At 37.8% G+C, this 14,095-nt stretch overlaps 1 pseudogene across 1 annotated transcript in view; it reads right to left on the reverse strand.

Annotated features, from left to right (window-relative positions):
- Positions 1-12,937, reverse strand: part of LOC144652562 (organic cation transporter protein-like) — a 19,486-nt pseudogene extending 6,549 nt beyond the window's left edge. The window contains exons 1-6 of the transcript XR_013570561.1: positions 12,898-12,937; positions 11,033-11,118; positions 2,458-2,755; positions 1,642-1,870; positions 956-1,154; positions 1-52 (exon numbers count right to left, since the gene is read on the reverse strand). The exon at positions 1-52 is cut by the window's left edge and continues 164 nt beyond it. The product of XR_013570561.1 is annotated as an organic cation transporter protein-like (transcript). The remainder of the gene's footprint in view (positions 53-955; positions 1,155-1,641; positions 1,871-2,457; positions 2,756-11,032; positions 11,119-12,897) is intronic.
- Between the last annotated feature and the right edge of the window lie 1,158 nt (positions 12,938-14,095).

Genomic DNA, 14,095 nt, shown 5'->3' on the forward strand with positions numbered 1-14,095 from the left:
CTCGTCTTTCTTTTCTTTTACTAACAGCCAGCGAAGGGACTCTGGAGTAAACCTGAAATAAAATTAATTAATACAATTGGATGCTAGGCTAGTAACTTTGAAGAAGCACCTTCCAACTTTAAAAATCCCACACAGAGACAGCTTGATTCTGGTTACATATCCATTATAACGCATGTATTACATTTAAACTGATTCGAAGATACATCATTCTTTTAACAAATGTCCCATGTAGGTTATGATATCCCCACGGGGGGTACTCCGGCTTGTAAATGACGGGGATGATCGAATGGAGGCAAAACTCAGGACCCAAAAAAACTCCCTTAGTCTTCCAACATTTCCCAAAAAAAATCCCTGGACAAAAATAACCCCCAAAAAAAATCCCTTGTCAAATTACCCCTAAATTGCCAGGAGGGGCAATAATATAACACAAAGAAAACCATAAAAAATTGAACGCTCGTGTTTGTTTATTCATCATACCATAAATACGCCAAGGCCGCGCCAAGGCACTTCAGTTCGTTTTTAATACCCCCAAAAATCCCCTATTTAAATCAAGTCACCCAAAAAAATACTTGCCAAATTTTCCAACCCAAAAAAATCCCGGAATCGAAAATTTCAAACCCAAAAAAAATCCTTCTATCATCCCCGTCATTTACAAGCCGGAGTACCCCCCCTGGGATGACATCACATAGCAAAAATACGTCTGAAATATTATTGCAAACTCCACCATCTCGATTTCAATAGTTTTTAAAATTGCCAGGTTGCCAAAATTGGACACTGCAAACGTCTTTCAACTACTCCTTGCGCACCACGGATGAATTGACCACGCTTTGCTTCTTGGAATAGTTTTAACACTATCAACTTTTCTCATTTTTTTTTTTTTTTTCATTTTAAATACTTCATTTTTTTCAAAGTTTAATCCACTACACTATCAGGGAGTTCTTACTATATGACATACCAGTAGCCAATCAGGAGTGGGATCGCTGGTGCCCCAGTCACTATGCACAGTATCCTCCAGTCTGTGCTAAGATAAGCAATCCCTGCTAAGGTCATAGCAGCCAGAGAAAAAGAATACCACAAAGATGTTCCCATCATGCTTCTGTGCTTAATGCCCACGAACTCGAGGGCCAATACGAAAATTGTGATTCCTGCTCCTCCTATTGATTGAAAAATACAAGAATTAATATTTTGTATTTTACATTTACAAAGTTATTTTTGTAGGCCAGAAAGCTTATCCAACCCTGTATTTCCAGACGAATTTACTGTTGGAACTTGTATGGCATATCAAGCACTAACTTGTTCATTTTAATAGTAGTCTCTTCTCAATTATGACGTCATATGGCAAAAACATGACGCCTGAAATATATTGTAAATCCACCATCCTAGATTTCAATAGCTTTAAAAAATTCCAGGTCGCCATTCAACACTGCAAACGTCTTTCAACTACTGGAAAGGGCCTCAACACGGATTTCAATGTCATCTAATTTCTCACTGAAGTAAGCGAGCGTTAGTGACATATTATGTTTTGTTTTGATGGATAGGTTATGACTTGCGCGCCTTTGTCAGTTGCTGTCTATTCCTTATCTATCCTACATCTTTGTTGTTTATTTATATTTTCCTTAGTGAACAAATATTTATACATACCAAAGCCAAAACCAACGAAAAACCGGAAGACAGCAAAGAGCCAGTAGACTTTCGGGAAAGCTGTCAGCAGACTAAAAATGGAAACTATACAACCAGCACCAAATGTGATTTTTTTTCTGCCCAGTTTGTCTGATAAAGTGCTCATAACGATGCTTCCGATCAGCGAGCCAAGATAGACCAAGGAGGACGAGATAGTACCGTACAGCTCCTTGTCACACACCAAGTCAAACTGTAAGGAAATCAGAATAAGTTAAAATTGGAATGAGTGAAGAAGACAGGGGGGGGGGGGGGGGGAGTGGATGCAACTCCCTTAAGATTCTATCTTAGTTTTGAAAAGACAATTTACTCTTTAACACAGAAACGTTTAGTAGTCGTTCATTCATCAATTATAGGAATTTTGAAATGCCAACTATGTGTCCATCACGTCATAATTACAAATATGTTTGACCAAACATAGTCACGTTTCCAAAATTGTACAATTCTTTTAGTGTTACATTCCTTTTGCATTTGGCGTTGATGTTGAATCACTTTCCTATATCTTCAGAGGAAGTAGTGAAATAAATCATAGCGGTTCTAATTGGGTCATATTACGTATCGGTCAGCAAAAATTGTCATCTTGTGGATCAAGCTAAGGTCTTTCTATTCAGTGCTAAATAATTTCGCAAGGCATTAAAAAAAAAGGAGCCCCCCCTAAAAACCCTTGCGAATGACCCTTTTTTGTCTAATCGCAATCCTAGTTGTTTTTTCACAAGTGTTTTTACAGGGCAACAACAACAACAACAACAATAAGTAAAACAAAAGTTGTCAGGCAGTTACCTCTGTGACAGCGGATGTGTAGTCGTCAACAAACTCCCAGGCTTCCCTGGACATATCGCATCTGTCATAAAATCTGTCATCTCCAAGGTACACGGTTTCGTTCACTTTACATTCGCTGTTGTTACCATTCTGGACGCAACGCCAGCCAGGCTCAGCAGCGATGAACGTGTTAAGCAGTGCTGGCCAGCCATACCAGCACCAGCCAAGAACGTTAACGTAGATTACTTGAATAACAGTATTTGGTAACGACCAAAGCTGCCAATTTTTTCGAGAACTCGGTCAGGGGTTAAGGCCATTACTGAAGATAAGGATAAAAACAACGTTTAGTACGTTTGCACAAATATTCTTGAATCTGTTCCTCACGCTGCAAATCAATTTCTAACCATATTGAGCATGCAGAGGGGGTGGGTGGGTAGCAGATCGTGATTTGAATACACTACCGGTTTAATTAGAAAAAAAAAAAAAAAAAAAAAAGGGGAAAAGAGAAAAAAAAAAAAAAAAAAAAAAAAAAAAAAAAAAATCTCTGCCAGATTAAGCATATGGCGCTTGTTTTTCCCGCGAATAGCAAAAATTCAACTTTAGCTTTTAGTTGTCTGCCGTTTGCCGTTTGTACGCGAAAATGAGTAGTTTTATGCTTGTCGTGAATGTGGGTTTTTTTTCTCCGTTTTTTGAGTGATTACTTTTAGAATTCAATAAAAGGTAACACAAGAAGCTCGCGTTTTCCGTTTGCCGAAAAAAGGCCTGGTTAATCTCTATAATGGCAATCCTTCTCCCGGATTAGGTCGCACGTGTCAAAATCTAAATGTTTTACGTTTGCTCTTTCAACATCTTAATGAAAATAAAATTAAGCAAATGAATGTAAACGGCATTTTAACTTGAAAAGTGAACTCGTCTGACTTATTCTTAAGCGAAATTATTATTAGTAATTGGCCGTATTCCATCCTGTATTATAGTTTGGCTCTCTGAGTTTATCTTTCTTTGCCACAGCGACTTCGAACTTTTTCGAAAATTTCAAGGTTAAAATCGGCGAATTATTGAGTTTTGTTCTTTGTGTGCTTTTAAAAGAGCGTGTCAAATATTGTGCGTGCTTTATTTTAAAGGAGTGTGGCAGATATTATGCAAATTACGATGTCTGTCCACTTGTTTACTAAGCCGCTTGGTCTGTTTTCAAGAAACCTTGCGAATTATTTGGATTTTGCTGTTTCATGTTGATCAGTTTACAAAACAGTTATGTGCTATACAGAATCTTTAGTCGTTTAAGAAAATTTCAAGGTTAAAATCGGCGAATTATTGAGTTTTGTTCTTTGCGTGCTTTTAAAAGAGTGTGTCAAATATTGTGCGTGCTTTTAAAGGAGTGTGGCAGATATTATGCAAATTACGATGTCTGTCCACTTGTTTACTAAGCCGCTTGGTCTGTTTTCAAGAAACCTTGCGAATTATTTGGATTTTGCTGTTTCATGTTGATCAGTTTACAAAACAGTTATGTGCTATACAGAATCTTTAGTCGTTTAAGAATAGGAGGACCAAAAAACAATTCAGTTTTAACTGGTCTAACAGGACTCAGTGATGTACCTTTGAAATCGACGATTTGGTGAGCTTTGTATTAAATTCTCCCGCACGACCAATAAAAGACGTCTAAAATTCAGGGCGAATTGTGTTCAGTTGCCTCTTGCATTCGGTCAGTGCACGTGTAAAGCGCAGACTGCAGACCGGGAGTAAAATGCAGTCTGAGGGTAAAATGCAGACTGCAGACCAGGGGTAAAATGCAGACCCAGGGTAATGTAACGAAATATGAGTCACAAAGCCGTTTTAACCGATAGGTTACATCAAAGCGTGAACACGTGTTGAAAAAAACATGTTCTAAGTGGTGTTGTGAAGTGTTTCAGTTACCAAGGTTGTTCAAGGTTACTCTTTAGTTTAAAGTCCAACGTTGCTCAGGTTTTACTCCACACTCACAGTTCCTTGCTTTTAGCAGTTTTGTCTAGTGTCTAGTTCGTAAGGGTTGTTTGGGCTGGCTTATTTCCGTTTCTCAGAGTAGTCATGTTCGGGAATCAAAACTGTCCGTGTGTCCCGCCTACCTGCGGTTCTTGTTTGGGTTCTTAGTCCAACTCTGTAGATAATTCATAGGATTTTAATTGGTTATTCTCTAATTTTGTTGATCACCAAAAAAGTGTGTTTTCACAGATTGAATCATGCTGGAATGATGTGCGGTAAAGTTCCGCGAAACCCAAACATGTCTTCCGTTTACCTATATTAGAAAGGCTGCTAGTTGGTTATAGTTAGTTGTGCAGTTGTTGCTGAAAAAGAAGCACTAAAAAATGAACAGAGTCAGCGTCCTGGTACCTCCTGTTGCAGACAGAGAGGGAGAAAGCTAATTTCCCCAAGCACGCAACAACAGTGGGTATCAAACGTTGTGTGATTGATTATCAAAAGTTCGAAGTTCCGTAGACAACTCTTTTTGCATGAGCGAACACGAAAATGAACTGACGGTAAACAAATTTTATGCCTTCACAAATGCGGTCAAATTTAGCTTTATTTGCAGCAAAAACAAAATCATTTTAAATATTTTTGTGGAGCCTTCAAATCTAAGTCTTCAGCTCTTGTAATCCGGGCGAAATTGAATGGTTTACAGCCCTTTCGGAAATCAATTTTATACGAATTACGTCACGCCATTTCTGATTTGTTTAATTTACCGCTCGCCAAACATAAAAGTGTTGTACATTTTATTTTAATCTGCGCCTGTTAAAAGCAGTTTCAAGAGTTGTGAACGCAGAATAAAATTTATTTATCACCAGTTTAACTTTTGTGATCTCTCGTGCGAAACGGATTCTCCCACGTACATTCCTTCAAATCACGCAACGTGTCCAGGAGGGCTTCAGGCTAAGATGGAACCAACGGGGTAAGATGAATTTGTTATTCATATTTCGTTACTTTACCCTCGGTCTACATTTTACCACCGGTCTGCAGTCTGCATGCTAGTCTGTGTTTTACATTGACCTCTTCTACATTGCAATTTTAGTTTAGGTTACTTGTTCTAAACGGTTACATTCATAACTGATCGGTACATATAGAAGCAAAGTTCATTACTTACTCAGGAGCTCAGAAAGAACCCTTGCACGCGAAAAGATAGTTTGGCCGTCACAACTTGATTTGCTTACATTACCTGATGAACTAACTTTAGAACTTTTAGTATTTTTTGTAACGACTATAGTGGTCGTTTTGTGCTATTTGTAGGCAACAATGATATAATTCGTGTCAGAAAAGTTTTCGTGAGAAATGTTATTGACAGTTTTGCCATTTGTTTTTAGCCAAAGAGTAATTACTTAGTGTTTTCGACAATTGAAAATTTAAAAAAAAAAAAGAATGCTTATTTCGAAACAAGCTGTCGCCCTTTCTGTTGTGCACGCAAATTTGTGGCGAGTGTAGAGGCACTTCAGGTTTGTCTAGCTTGGTGCAATGCACTGATTCAATCCATTTGTCGCATAAAGCAAAAGGGGAACTAATATTGTCTAGGGCTGCCTTAGTCCAATGCTGGTCTCGTCTCATAAAAAAAACACAACTTCTCTTACATTAGACAGGCTATATAAAAAATTCACTTTCTTTTACTAGAGTTGCAGACAACGTAATTTGCATAATATTTGCCACATTCCTTGAAAAGCACGCAAAGATCAATATACAATGATTCGTCAATTTTAGCCATTTACATAGTTATACAATTTAATTTGTGTGGATTAGTTTGTATTTTCTAAATCTAACAATGAATTGGTTCTTTTATGTTTGGTCTTTTTTTAGCAACCTTATTTGCATAATGTGTGTGAAATAAACGCATAAGCACCAAAAAGTCGAAGTCACTGTGGCAAGGGAAAATAAAAAGCGCAAGGAATTTTGGTATTTCTATGCTTTTTAAACATCTTCTAGTCGATTTAGTTGGATTTATTGTGAAATTGCGGTAATTTCCCATTTTTTTTTTGTTGCGGTATTGCAAAGTGAACTGCTGATAAATAAAATGCTTTTAAATGGCTTAGTTAAACCTTTCGGATGTCAAGTTGTCAAAATGATTTTGCTTCGTAAAACGCTCGGAATAAAACAGCATAAAAATAAAAGGAATAATTAACAATTATTCTATGAGTCCGCGTTGGATACGAGGTGGTAAATTAAATAGACAACGAGGAGCGAAGCCCCGAGTTGGCTATAACGACTCGTATCCAACAAGGGCGAATAGAATAATTGTTTAATTAAATTCTTCTTCAAGTTAAAATCGACTGGATATTTCAGTTTGATGTAAACAAGGTGATAGTATTAAAGGCGGGAAAATTTGTGGCGCGGTGTTCACTTCTTGAGTTGAATGAAACACACGAGGAAAGCGAGCGAGAGAGTTTTCTTCCCAAGATTTTCCTCGAACAATCTCCTCTAAAGTCGTCTATATATCCTGGAAATTGTGACAACAGTTAAGATTTACGGGAAGATCCGAAGCAAAAGCTTTTCTGGAAACTACACGTCTTGTGGAAGTCGAACGAAGCAAGTGTTTACATTGTACTTCTTTACGGCTCCACGGCTGTCATCAAGACTGCTATATTATTTGAAGCGAAACTGAGCTCAAAGTTCAGAAAGTTGAACAGGTTTATTAAAGTATAAAAGGACAAGACCAAGATTGAAAGGTAACAAACTTTACAGAAGTGCTGAGCCTAATTTTATGACGTACAATAAATGAAACTGTGTCAATTTGCCGCTCTTTTGTAAATTATTTGCTGCTTTTCTACTTCATTCACTCGCTCTTGTTGTGCGTTTACAAGTATTATTAATTAAACTTTTCGCACTGCAAACCTTTTGTTTTGCGTAGTTAATTTTATTATGGCATTTCTGAGGTTTTGGCAGGCACCGCTGATTATTTCTTGTTCATAAAGCTCGCCAAAATTGCTGTTTTCTACCATTTTTCTGATGGAGCTGTCGCTTCCCGCAGAAAAATTTTACGTTGAGCGCGCGGCACTTGCCGCACTCATTTCCGATATAATGTCAAACATAGGTATACGAGCTGATAACCGGGATTCAGTGAACCAATCAGAAAGCTAGAAATGCAATATCCGAGGTTGAGAATTTAATAACAATTTTATGCTCGCTAAAAACACCTTAGCACGGTTCGTAAAACATGGCTTTGCTCTTAAAAAAAGGCAAATTTTATCAATTTTTTGCCGGCATAAAATTTATTTTTCGGCAGTTCGATTCGCCATCTGAATTTTAAAGCTTGTCATGTCGCAATTTGCAATGCTCCGCACGTCGCTGTCGGAATTTAATTCGTCATTTCGTCTAAGGGACATGAGATATGTTTTATGCAAAGCCTCCTTGCATACGCAACAATAAAGTGGCAATGTATGTAGTTTAGTATTTACTTGTGGGTAGGAAAAAGCAACAGATGTTTTTGAATGATTCTATCGATTCACTTTTCGACTAAGAAGCTTTTTGCCTGTTAAATCCGCGGGACCTAAAAACGAGCCTTGAGGGGAATATTAATGACCTACACTTGTTGACGATTCAGGGGATTTGTGACTACACCAGTTTGCCGTTTATTATTTCCTTCACTGTCGCTATTTCAACAAAAGTTTTGTTGTTCGTCGCCATTTTGTTTCTTCTATGTCACCGTACCCTTACAGGGCCACGGTGGTCGCTCGAACGAAATGTTGTCTGACACCCCTTCAAACGTGTTTTCAGGACGTGTTCATTGTTATTAAATGCGACATATAAAAAGATAAATTCAATTCTTCGCCATATCTTTACTGCAAATCGGGAGGTTGTGATTAGAAACAAATTTTGATTCGAACATTACTCCGCGCTTCCGATGTATTCCTGAAATTGACTATCTGAATCAAATTTCAAATAATCAACTCATTAATGTACGGATTGAATCAAGCTGTGAGATATGCGTTAAAAGTTTCCACGCTCAGCAATCCCAAAAATGCACGTCTGCAGTTAACCTTTGTTAATAGAAACTCAGTTGTGTTCTTTTGGAAATCCGCGAACTGCCCAGAATGCCATTGTTTTTAGCGACATGTACTTACAGCGCCCGATTTCAGGGTGAGCGGCATAATAGTTCGCATATTTTGAACTAGTCAGTTGTAATTGGCTGATGGACTTAGCTTTGGGAATACTCTGACGAGTACCGCAAGATCATGTACTCTCAAAGGCTATTCCTTGTTCACATGTTTGTTCGGCCTGTTTGACTTTCAGCCCGTTCGTCTCTACCGAGCCTCATGCGAATTCTGCCAGCGCAAGTAATTTGTAATTTGGCGCATTGATCATATAAAACTAAAAAAACAACAACAAACGAGCGCATGTTGTTGTCGGAACGAGCCGACCCACGCCGTCAGTGCCTCGTGGGATTTCGCATTCTATTGTTTCTAAAAATTAATTATTCAACTTTGGATTGATCAAAAGTTATAAATAATTGATTGTAACTTTTCAGTTACGAAAGAGAGCTTTCGGTCAATGAGCTGCAGTTCGATTAGAAAAGACATTTCAATTGTGGGTTCCGAAAGCGATCGCGATCGAAGAGTATGTGTCTCAATTCTTGCTCATTCTGGTGTTATCAGTTTGTCACACTTCACTGATGCTTAATTGCCCTAGCTTGGCCTCTATTGTTTATGAAAGCGGAGTTTTGAATTCATTAAAACGCAAGCGGGAATTTTAAATCAACTCACGGGGGTAAAATCAGACAAGTTAAAAAAGATAATGCTTCCAACCGTCGGATTTGCGCGAAAAAGCGGCAAGTAACTCTTGAAATGCTACTTATAAAAAGCCATATGAATGCTTTCCTGCTTAGTTCTGTTTTCTCGAGATTTTCAACCTCAAAGTGTCGATCTTATACATGCAGAGCTGCAAAATAGCTGCATTTGAGGCCGAAAAAGATAATACTTCCCAAACATTAACAGACGTAAAAGTAGCCGGATTGTCTTTATTTACCTCATTTTTACAAAAGCCATATAAATGGTAACGAGTAAACTAAACCGTTTTCTTGTAAAAGTAGAATTCCCGAGCAGTGGTGACCATTTTGGCCGACTTTCTTTGTTATTACGTGTTCTTTGTCTAATGAGCTTTTGAATTTTCGCGCGAGAAGGGCTTCTAAAGTCCCGGATGTGTCGCGGTGATGATTGGTTCTCCCACTGTTTTCTATTCGCCGATAGAAAAGAGTCACGCGCGCGCGTAGCTCTTTAGGCGGTAAATTTTCTTGATTTTTGTCTTCAAAGTGCACAATATTGTAGGTTTTGGACTGCAATCCTTTAGAGTTTCTACTAAAACAATTAGACTACTCGCCCTCGTTTTCTATGAGCGATAGTCAACTCGGCTGCGCCTCGTTGACTATTTGCTCATAGAAAACTCGGGCTCGTAGTCTAATTTTTTAATTAGAAAGGCTGTTAAGTTGGCTATAGTTAGTTGTGCAGTTGTTGCTGAAAATAATAATAATAATAATAATAATAATAATAATAATAATAATAATAATAATAATAATAACTTTATTACCGTGTGTAAAATGTTTAGCTGAGGGGAAAAGTCCCCTCTACTAATTGTGGACACCTGACTAAGAAAAAAAAACTTAAAAAAAACTTAAACTTATCATTATACAACTATTACAATTAATAATTTAAAGTTAAAATAAGATAAAAAGAAGCTATTTACATAGTAAAAACGGGTAAAAAAGTAAATCTATTTATGTGATAAAAAAGACTATATACATGGCTAGTATTAATAGTCACAGAGGCGGTAATTGCAGCGTTCATTATTTAAAAAGTTATTGAAGTCACGTTTCCGAATCGTTTTCTTAAATGTCTTAAGTGACTGGCAGTTTCTTTCATCCGTCGTCAGGTGGCCCCAGAGCTTTGGACCCAGGTATCTAATAGAATGCTTTCCGTACGTAACTGTAGTGAAGCGGGGCATCGAAAAGTCTGATTGCCTCAGCTGGTAGGACGACTGATGAGGCTTAAATAGCTGACGGATCGGATTTGGACTAAGCCCATTTTTAACCTTATACATCAGTATGCATATATCTTGCAATCGCCTGTTTTTTAAAATAGGTAGTTCTGCCCTCTTTAGTAAAACTTCGTAGCCGTGTTTTAAACGTGTTTTAAACGTCTGGTACCTCCCGTTGCAAACAGAGGGTGAGCGCTATTAAAACGCTTCAATAAATAAACAAATAAACCACTTTCACTGAACTTTATGAATAGATCGGTCTCTGATTGTGGCCTGCGACAGAGCGTCGCAGGCCACAATCAGCATTGTAATTGTCGCAGATCATTCTGTTGCGCGGATAAAACTTAGTAGCTGAGAAAAATTGGATGTGTTTGAATGAACTAGAAATAAATGAAAAACAAATGGTTGCTAAATGGAGACATGGAGGACTACAAGCGAAACTTTTTGAGAATGGCTAAAACCACTTTAGCGAGTTCGATACAAAATGCGTTACTACAAAACGACCCAGACAAACAGGACACTGTAGAAAATAACAAAACCACACTCTTCTGCTCAGTTTGAAACCTTTAAAAACATAACAGCGTTACAAACTTTGAAAAAAGGTAAAATTTCTTACCTTTTAGATAAGCGTCCATTTTATTCACTTTCAGTGTTTATATAAGCAGACCAAGAGCCAATACTTCCCCATCCGTTGAGTCCTGACTTAACCAACAGAACATGTAACAGAAAGACAAGTATTAATCAGTGGATAAATTTTTCTATTTGTGAATAATTTTCACGCTCCAATGTTTCCTTAGAGTCCTTAGAACCATTTTGGATACCGCGACTGAATTGCTAACATTCAATAGCCTGGTAGCGGTGGCCCAACAGAACGAATTTGTAGTTTTGCTGATTCGCTTTTGCAATCTATCGCCAAAAATCAAGAGTCGTACATCAAAGACACCACTCATTATGTAAGCTTCATTATATAAACTCCACTTCCAGACAAAGGGGTTCTAGTTAATTCAGACGTTTGCTTACTCTTCACTAACATTCCTCAAGAGGAAGGTATTAGTGTTGTTTGTCAAGCATTTTCAGTCGAAACCTCCTATCCCAACATCCTTGCATACGCATCAACAAAGTAGTAATTTATTTCATTTAAGTACTAGTGGATAGGATAAAGCAACAGATGTTTTTGACGGATTTTATTTATCCATTTTTCAACTTGGAACTTAAAAGCTTTTGCCTGTTAAATCAGTGGGACACAAAAACAAGCCTTGAATGCTTTAGAGAGAAATATTTATGTCCTACTCTTGCTGACGACTCAGGGAATTTGTGATACATCTGTTCAAGTCTTATTAACTCTTTCCTTCGCTGTCGCTATTTCAACAAAAGTTTTGTCGTTCGTCGCCATTTTATTCCTTCCATGTCGCTGTATACATGGCAGTGTCTCTTGTCGGAATTTACCGTTACAGGGCCTCGATGATCGCTCGAACCGAAAACGTTGTCTGACACCCCTTCAAACATGTGTTTACACGACGCGTTCACGTTTATCAAATGCAGCATGTAGAAAGACAAATTCAATTTCTCACCTTCTCTTTACTGTAAATCTGGCGGCTGTGATCAAAAAACAAATTTTTATTCGAACATTGATCCGCGCTTTATTTTTATTAAGACGAATGCATTCTTGAAATTGACTAACTGATTCAAATTTCAAATAATCAATTCATTAATGTACTCTAGTCGGGTACGCTTCACTTGGCACGACTGTTAAAGAACATAAAATTGTAGTTTTTAGACTGCAATTCTTAAGAGTTTCTACTCAAACAATAAGAATACTCGCCTTTGCTTTCTATACGCTTGGGCTTGTTGTCTAACTGTTTAATAGACTCTTTTGGTAGCGCGCGCAAGTAAAATCGACGAAATCACAAACCAAAACTATAAATAAACCACTTTCGCTGAACTTTATGAATGTTTGATAGTTGGCTCTGTTTGGGCTTTGCCCCTCCTTAACTAACAGCCGATAAAAACCTCAAGCTTGCCATGGAATTGATTTAAGTCACTCTGAACGCAACGAAGGTTTTGACAAGTCGATATCTGAAAATATTTCAGGCGACAGCGCATTCCATTTAGAAAGATTTACATTCCATCGCAGGCCACAAACAGACTAATCGTGGCAGATCATTCTATTGCACAAATGTAAATAAGAAGCTGAGAAAACTAGAATGGGATTGAAACTAGAAATACATTTCAAACAAATGTTGGCTCAATAGAGGCATGGATGACTAGAAGCGAAACCTCTTGAGAATGGCTAAAACAACCTTTCAATTTCAAGGTTTTACGACTGCGATGCAAAATGAGTTTAGGTTAACCACAAAACGGCCCAGACAAACAGGACACTGTAGAAAACTGATAACACAAACATATTTTACAACTCTTCTACTTATAGACTATTAAAGCACAAAATAGCGTTAAAACCTTCAAAAAGGTTAAAGCTCTTACCTTAAAGATGTACGTCCGAGTAATTTTGTTCCTGCAAACAGATTGAGAGCCAATATTTACCCACCCGTTGAGTCCAGACAGAAAAAAAAAGAACATAAAGACAAGTACTGATATGAATATTTTTTCCTATTTATGAATAAATTTTATGCTCCAGCGTTTCCTTATGGCCAGTTTGGACCTCACGACTATTCTACGAAAATTCAGTTGCCGGCAAATGCTCAATCAATTTCAAAATGCAAAACTTTAAGCAAGGCCTGAAGTCGGTGCCTTCAAACTACATCATTTCATTTGAGTGTTTTCCGAACGATGTACATCTTAAAAAAAGTTTTGTCATACAAAACGATCTTTCGATGGAACCGGTAGATCGAGAAACAATCGCCTCAGGGTTCCTTCAATCCAGTGATCAAACCAATAAGAAGCTTAACTGGGTGCTTATGCAAAGCAATTTTAATTGCTAAATATTTTCAAGTGTTTTCACACAGTATGTGAGGTTTGTGGTGAATGGGTTGTGAGGTTTGAGGGAATGTATTGTGAGGTTTGAGGGAATGTATTCAGGGAATGTATTGTGAGGTCTGAGCGAATGCATATTTCTAATTTGCTGCCATTTGGCATACACTTATTGGATTTGTCCGAGCCCGATTTTGAAAGTTATTTGAGTGAGACCGAAGGCCGAGTCCAATATTGAAGTGTTGGGCGAGGATGAATCCTATAAGTAATTTATTTACCGAAGAAATAATCCACCTACCAATACAAAACCATTTAACCAACTAAATTTAATTGAAATAAATTTTACTCCACAAGTTTAAAAGGCAAGAGACAAAAAAATCAAACAATACAAAACACATATTTATCTGGCACATTCGTTTAATCGCCATACTAACCGCCTTGAACTGAATAATACAGAAGCTCCATCGCACGAAGCGCTCCAGCGGAGCACCATGGGTAAGGTATTTTGGAGAACCAGGGTGTTTACCATTTACAAAAAATTTCCGGAAATTCCGGGTGGGATGTAAATGGAACACGACTTTTCGGTTCGTTCCACTGGAAAATTCCCGAAATAAACGGACAACCTGAAAAGGTAGTCCCGTTTTCCCAGTGGAAATTTTCCCGATGGAAATGTGTGTTCCATTTACAAATTTTTCGTATTTCTGACCAGTCCCAATCCTTTCACGGTCTGTTTTGCAGCCAGGCCTTTCTT

The sequence above is a fragment of the Oculina patagonica genome, chromosome 4 (genome assembly GCF_052425735.1).
Source record: "Oculina patagonica isolate OP01 chromosome 4, crgOcupat, whole genome shotgun sequence".
Classification (NCBI taxonomy): domain Eukaryota; kingdom Metazoa; phylum Cnidaria; class Anthozoa; order Scleractinia; family Oculinidae; genus Oculina; species Oculina patagonica.